This window comes from Linepithema humile, chromosome 1, assembly GCF_040581485.1.
Source record: "Linepithema humile isolate Giens D197 chromosome 1, Lhum_UNIL_v1.0, whole genome shotgun sequence".
Classification (NCBI taxonomy): Eukaryota; Metazoa; Arthropoda; class Insecta; order Hymenoptera; family Formicidae; genus Linepithema; species Linepithema humile.
The window spans coordinates 36,932,618-36,940,331 of NC_090128.1; the positions used below are offsets into that span (position 1 = coordinate 36,932,618).

The window sequence follows — 7,714 nt, forward strand, 5'->3', positions numbered from 1 at the left end:
AAAGAAGCAAAATTTAACATCTAGCTACAGTCTTTAAGCTATTGTTTTTATTATTGTAATACTAAATATTTCTGTAGGTCTATAACATAATCACATTCTTATACTGCATGAAACGAGAAATCAAGTTATTTACATAAACAGAGTTATTACTGTACTAATTATAGAATTAATTATGCGAGATGAATATGTAAACAAATGACAAGCATCATACATACATGATATTTGATAATAATTACGACAATGCTCGTAAGTTGGTAGAAGAGAGTAAACCGAACAGAAAAATTATTTGCGCATTAGATACTTATCGCATTAGGTATTCGATATAGCTATCTCGCTTCTACACGGAGAAAATTTTATATTAATTTGTAATACAATTTTTAATTACATTATACTATTTTTGTATTATCTCGGTGGACCATCATGGGCTTTATATGTAGAATAAATTATAATACAATAAAATTTGAATCTAACACTTAACTACCTAACATGTTTTATAATATGCCATAGTAAAAATTCGGGTAAATATACATTTTAGGTCACACCTCACCAATTTTGTTGCCCTTTTGATATGTTGTAGCGGGGGAGGGGGGGGGTATTCTGAGTAATTCCTTGCAAAAAATAAATGGGGAACGGCTTTGGTTTAGGAGATATAACAAATTAAAGTTTCACAAATTTAATACTCTACTTTAAGTGTTATAAGCTGATATTACGAACAGTGAAATTTGTGTATGTCGTACTAATCTGTTGAAGAATGTAAACAAAGTTATATGATCATAGATATTATAGGTCTGTTTTTTATAGCTGAACTGGCTGCACTAGTTCAGAGTTTATCTTTCTCCTTCCAATGTGGAGGGAAAAAGATAAACTCTGAACTAGTACAGCCAGTACAGCTATAAAAAACAGACCTTATGTCAACAGTCTGCTACCTATTTTTCGCAGTTCGTTAACAGCGTTCAACGTGCGACTGCATGAATTAAATATTTATAGAATACGTGTGGGCTTAACCTTCATTCATCTTGATAATTTTGTCGATAAATTGGAACCATTGGTTAAAGTTTGTAGAGAATAATTGTTTTATGTTTGGCGCCAGTGTCTGTAGAGTGCGTGCGCTACTGTTGCGTGACTAATGAAAATGCGCTTCTTCTGTTCAGTTAAGACTGTAATCGAAAAGAATCCTTCCGTATTGTCTTTTCACAATAAACTTTATATTAACTACAGAGAATTGATATTGTGTTTCAAGAACCTCTGGCTATAGTACAAAAAGTAATATATAACAGGTTATGGGCCCAGGAATGTCAGAGGTGTAAAATCAGTAAAAAAGGTAAAAAGTAAAAAGTAAAAAAAAAAAAAAATGACGTCGAATAGTCAAGACGAAGTAACACATATAGAGAAGTTGAAGGACAGTGAAAATTACATGATTTGGAAATTTCAAGTTATAATTTTGTTCAAGTCTCTCGGATTATATGAGATTGTAACAGGAATATCGGCACTAACGGAAGATATTACAGAACAAGCAAAAATAGAATGGATCCGGAAAGATGCACGTGCCCAGAAAATAATAATCACAACGATAGAAAGACAATCATTGACTCACATACTCGTATGCAAAACGTCTCACGAAATGTTTCAAAGAATCTGTGCCATGTACGAAAGGGATACACAACAGCAAAAATGTATTCTACTTCAGGAATTTTTCAATTTTACATATTAGAAAGGAACTGATATCGCTACACATGTGAGTAAACTTGAAAATTTAGCATATAGGTTAAAAATTCTAAACGCAGACATTGACAATTCTATGTTGATGTCAAAAATACTTGCAACTCTGCCAGATAATTATAAATATTTTGCATGTGCTTGGGACTCCACCGTTCAAGATCAGAAAACACTTACAAACCTCACATCAAGACTACTTTCTGAAGAAAATAGGCTGTCTGTAACTGATAAAAAACAGGATGGAGTAGCGTTCAAATCGACTGAAAAAAAATGTTATAAGTGCAATAACTCAGGACACCTAGCAAAAGCATGCAAGGCAAATAAAGAAAATAATCAAGAAACACGCTGTTTCAAGTGCAATGGTCGAGGACATATAGCAAAATTCTGTAAAAAGGAAGATAGTTTAAGAAGTACAATTAGGTGCAATATATGCAAGAAAAATAATCACTCTGAAAAAGATTGCTATTTTCGTAAAAATAAAATAGATGATCGAGTGTCTACAAAGGATAAAGTATCATTTCTAGCCACTGGTTGTAAAACAGATGAATGGATTTTGGACTCAGGCTCGTCATCACATATGACAAATGACAAGAACTTGTTTAAAAATATACAAAAAGTAAAGTCAGAAATTAAAACAGCAAAAAAGTCACAAGTTCTGAAAGCTGAAGGAATCGGCATTGTTGAAACAGACAAATGCGTACTTAACAAGGTTCTCTATGTCACAGATCTAAGCAAAAACTTATTATCAGTCAATGCAATTACGGAAAATGGAGGAAAGGTAACTTTCACTAAAGAAAAAGCCGAAATATGGAAAGATAACGTAAAACTAGTTGGCTATCGAAGTAAAAATGGTTTGTGGACTATAAACTTAAGTCAAGATTCTGAGGGCAGCGCTCTTCTAACACAAGAAAATAAAAAGGCTTTTGAATGGCATCAAAAACTAGGACATCTTGGAAAAGAAAATATGAAAAAATTAGTAACTATATCAAAAGGTATGGAAATAACAAATAAAAGCTTAGATATTTTAAATAACGTATGTGAAACTTGCGTTAAAGCTAAACAGACCAGAATACCTTTCGGTGAGAAAAGAACAAGAGCAAAGAGACCTCTAGAAATTATTCATACAGATGTATGTGGACCAATAGACCCTTCCACTTGAGATAAAAAGAAATATATGTTAACTTTTATAGACGATTTTACAAACTTTGTTATGGTCTATCTTATTGAAGGAAAATTTGAAGTATGTGACCTAGTAAAGGAATACGCAAATAAAGTAGAAACAAAATGGAACCTGAACATTTCAAAATTAAGATGTGACAATGGACGCGAGTATGTCAACAAAGACCTTAAAACCTGGTGTAAACAAAGAGGAACAATCATGGACGTCACAACACCCTATACACCACAGCTTAACAGAAAGGCGGAACGTATGAACAGAACATTAATTGAAAAAACTAGAGCCTTACTCATAGATGCAGGAATAGATAAAAGTTTCTGGGGAGAAGCAATTCGCACAGCTGCATATTTAACAAACAGAAGTCCCACCGACGCAGTTCAAGGAACACCGTTTGAAAACTGGATGTTGCAAAAACCAGATTTATCAAAATTGCATATTTTTGGTTGTAACGCTTACACAAGAACATTAACACCACTGAAGAAACTGGATGATAGATGCAGAAAATATATCTTTGTTGGCTATGCCCCAAACGGGTATAGACTGTATGATCAAGAACAAAGAAAAATAATAATTTCAAGAGATGTAACATTTGCTAAAGAAAATAAATTAGAAAATATAACACAAAACAAATCAGTAAGAATAAATACAAATATAGAAGAAGATCGGAATGAAGAACAAGAAGAAATTAGAGATGATCTAGAAAACAAATATGAAAGTGAAGAAGATTTTTCTGGTCAGTATCAAGATGCAAATGAAGAATCACAAAATGAAGAAGAAGAAGAACAAGAACACGAAATTGAAGAAGAATTTGGTCGTAGAAAACGGATAAAGAAAACTCCAAGCAAATTTAAAGATTATGTATTTTTAACATACGAAGAAGCAATAACAGGATCAGACAAGGAAAAATGGAAAAAGGCTATAGAAGAAGAGAGAAAGTTATTGGAAGAAAACAACACATGGAAGACTGTAGACAGAACTGAAGCAAAGAACAAAAAGATCTTAAGTAATAAATGGGTTTTTAAGATAAAGGACGACGGAAGATATAAGGCGCGGTTGGTGGTGCGGGGATGCGAACAACGCTATGGTATAGATTTTGAAGAAACTTTTAGTCCGGTAGTAAATAGCAACTCTATGAGAACACTACTTGCAATTGCTACAAAAAGAGAAGACTATATTATAAAGTTTGATATAAAAACCGCATTCTTATATGGAAATCTAGATGAGGAAATCTTCATGGAACTTCCGAACGGATATAAAAGTGATAAGTGATAAGAAAGTGATAAGTGAATAAGATATGTAAACTCAACAAGGCTTTATACGGGCTCAAACAAGCTCTTTTAAAATGGAACCAGCGTTTTACTACTTTTCTTAAAACTAAAGGACTAAAACCAACAAGAACAGAACCATGTATATACAAGACTGATGATAACTCCTTAATATTGGCTATCTATGTGGATGACGGACTTATCATAGGACAAAACAAATTAGTCATTAACAGACTTCTAAGTAATTTAGGTAAGAAATTTCAAATAACTATATTTAAAAATATAAAATCCTTTTTAGGTATAGAAATACAACAAGGTAAAGGATATCTCAAGTTAGAACAATCAAGTTATGCAGAACACATGATAAAGACGTTTAATATGGAAAATTCAAAACCCGTAAATACTTCTATATTAACAAATGATGACGGAGAAAAGGAAATGAACAAGGTTTTTCCATATCGAGAAAGCGTTGGAAGCATCTTATATTTAGCCAGTAAAACAAGACCCGACTTAGCTTACGCTGTAGGATATGCGAGCAGACACTTAGAAAAACCATCCACACAAGATGTAGCAAATGTAAAGAGAATATTCAGATATATAAATGCAACTAAGAATTTAGGTATTAGATACAATGTAAATAACAATAAAGATGAGGAAGAATTAATAGGTTATTCAGACTCTGATTATGCAGGAGACAAAGAGACTCGGAAAAGTACGACCGGTTTTGTAATTATGTACTCAGGCGGTCCTATAAGTTGGTGCTCTAAGAAGCAGTCTATAATAGCGTTATCAAGTACCGAAGCGGAGTACATTGCGGCAACAGAATGTTGCAAGGAAATTTTGTATCTTAAATTTCTAATTGAGGAATTGACAGGTAAACCAATTAAAGCAACTTTGAATATTGACAATCAAAGTACCATTTGTTTAATTAAAAATAGTATAGGAAACAAAAGAAGTAAACATATTGATGTCAGATATAGATTTATAAACGAAAAAGTCGCTGATGGACTAATAGAGATAAAATATTGTTCCACTAATACGCAGCTTCCAGATATATTTACTAAAGCGCTAGGACAAATTAAGTTTGAGACTCACAAAAGTAAATTAGTAAACTAAGTTAGATTTAGATGTAAGATTTATATATGTTACAAATTAGTTGTAAGATTCATATACAATAATTTAACAATTAAGGGAAGATGTAGAGAATAATTGTTTTATGTTTGGCGCCAGTGTCTGTAGAGTGCGTGCGCTACTGTTGCGTGACTAATGAAAATGCGCTTCTTCTGTTCAGTTAAGACTGTAATCGAAAAGAATCCTTCCGTATTGTCTTTTCACAATAAACTTTATATTAACTACAGAGAATTGATATTGTGTTTCAAGAACCTCTGGCTATAGTACAAAAAGTAATATATAACAAAGTTAATCGACAATGGAAAAATATTGTAAAAAAAGTCGATAAATATGGATACGTAAATTACGATACATAATGGAGGCCGTCGCGTAACACATTGCAAATTAAATCTAAGGTGAATCGATTTAATAACAAAGCTCATTTGTTAAGATGGAAGCTTGGAGAAGAGATAATAAAAGTGTTCATACATCGAATCGACAACCACGAAATGGCTGTTATCAAATCGGAAAGCAAATCAAAATCACGCATGGAACTCTCGCTGATGGAATCCTTATTGATAGAGAATTTGTCGGCGGTCAATAAAAAACTATCGCCGATTGAGAAGTTCTATCATGGCCAAAGCATCTTTATCACTGGCAGTACCGGTTTTTTAGAAAAGCTGTTTGAGTGCAGAGCGCTTTAGAACTATACAAGAAAAATTTGGCGATCCAAATTTTCTAAAAAATCTGAAACTTTCCAGAAATATAATACATATAAACCTAATCAAAAAGCTATTTTTTGTTTTGGCTAGAAAACTGTTATAAGGATAGAAGCACCCTTCAAAAAAGTTTTAATATCTTCGTGAAAAAGATATTTAAAAAATTCATTCTTCATGAAAAATATTTAAAAAATGTTAAATGCAAAATGTTAATGCTTATTGTACTGAGATATCAATTAACAATATACAATGCATAATTAAGTCTTATTTTTATTTTTTATTATGTAAAATTTCCTAAAATATAAATTATGTAAAACGCTTATATTTCATCAGTTACATATTGTTTATATATGGTAACACTATAAAGAAATAATATATTAGAAAGGCATTGAGAGCCGTCGCGGGATGTTAGTGTGAAATTTTAATTTTTCTTAAAGAAATTAATTTATTAGTCTACGTGAGACAGTTAACTTTGTACACCGATCTCTGGTTCGAGATACTTAAAGTGTATGAAAATTTTAGTACATAGTTCTCACATATGGAGGATCAGTATGTACTGATAGGAATTATTAGAAAGAAAGGAAGAGAGAAAAAATATCAGGGCGCGAATGGCTAAGCCGGGACTATAAAGAAAAACCTGCCTTTAAACATTTCTTAACAAAAAATTCTATTACAGTACGATGTTACAAATTTTCCATGTTAAAAAATACACTGACACATCAACTTTAAATGGCTTGTAAGTAAAGAATCAATTGACAGATAGATTTCGCACTTCACATGGGTTCATATAAAGAGTGAAGTTGTACAACCAATTAAAATTTAAAACTCTACTATTGACTTACAAATGTCGCTCCGCGAACTTTTCAGACTGCCCTCGTATATTAAACATTATCTTGATAGACATTAATTAATAATTCAATATATGTGTTAACGTTTTTAGCTTTGATTAATCGAAAAGATTTATCGTTTTTCCGTGAAAATTTATTTTGAATTTATTAATTTCTAAAACAAAATGTTATGTTATAGACCTACAGAAATATTCAGTATTACAATAATAAAAACAATAGCTGAAAGACTCTAGCTAGATGTTAAATTTTGCTTCTTTTTCTTCTTCAAACGTTTTGCTCCATCTTTATAACCATCTCCAATGTTTTATAAATATTGATGAACTAGCCATTAGACAAATAACAAATTTATGGAATTCGATTATTTTATAATTTCAAATTCAGCTTAATTGTGTTGTGTCATTAAATAAAAAATTAAAGCAATGTGCTGTAAAATTTGCAAAGAAATTACGTAATCAAATTGTACTTTGTTCAATATTTTATGATCTAAGTTATTTCTGTAGATGCTGCCATTATCATTAGCGAGTGACTCGCTCGATTGATAAACAGAAAAAAATAAATAATTGCTACTCAGTGACCACACCTTGCTAATCAGTCTTCAAGTTTTTTTTTATTGTTGCGTTATTAATTTGTATTCTAAGAGCTTTTTATAAGTATTAATATAATTAATAATTGTTTAAGAACTTATGTAAATGTTATGTCTGATGGTTTTACACTTAAAGGGACCACTCACTTACAGTTTTTGAAGAGGCAGACCGGAACTGCAGAGCAAAACTTCTACCATTTGTTAAAGAAAAAGATTAAAGTCGAAGATTTATTATAAATAATAAAAGTTATCGACTTTTATTAATTTTTTATAATGAATTTCTTTTAATTCAGTTA

General features: G+C 31.4%; 1 long non-coding RNA gene across 1 annotated transcript; it reads left to right on the forward strand.

Annotated features, from left to right (window-relative positions):
* The first annotated feature begins 261 nt into the window (after positions 1 to 261).
* On the forward strand, positions 262 to 6,598 carry LOC136997332 (uncharacterized). The gene is made up of 2 exons (XR_010888123.1): positions 262 to 1,735; positions 4,457 to 6,598. It is a non-coding gene; the product is annotated as an uncharacterized lncRNA (long non-coding RNA).
* The last annotated feature ends 1,116 nt before the right edge of the window (positions 6,599 to 7,714 follow it).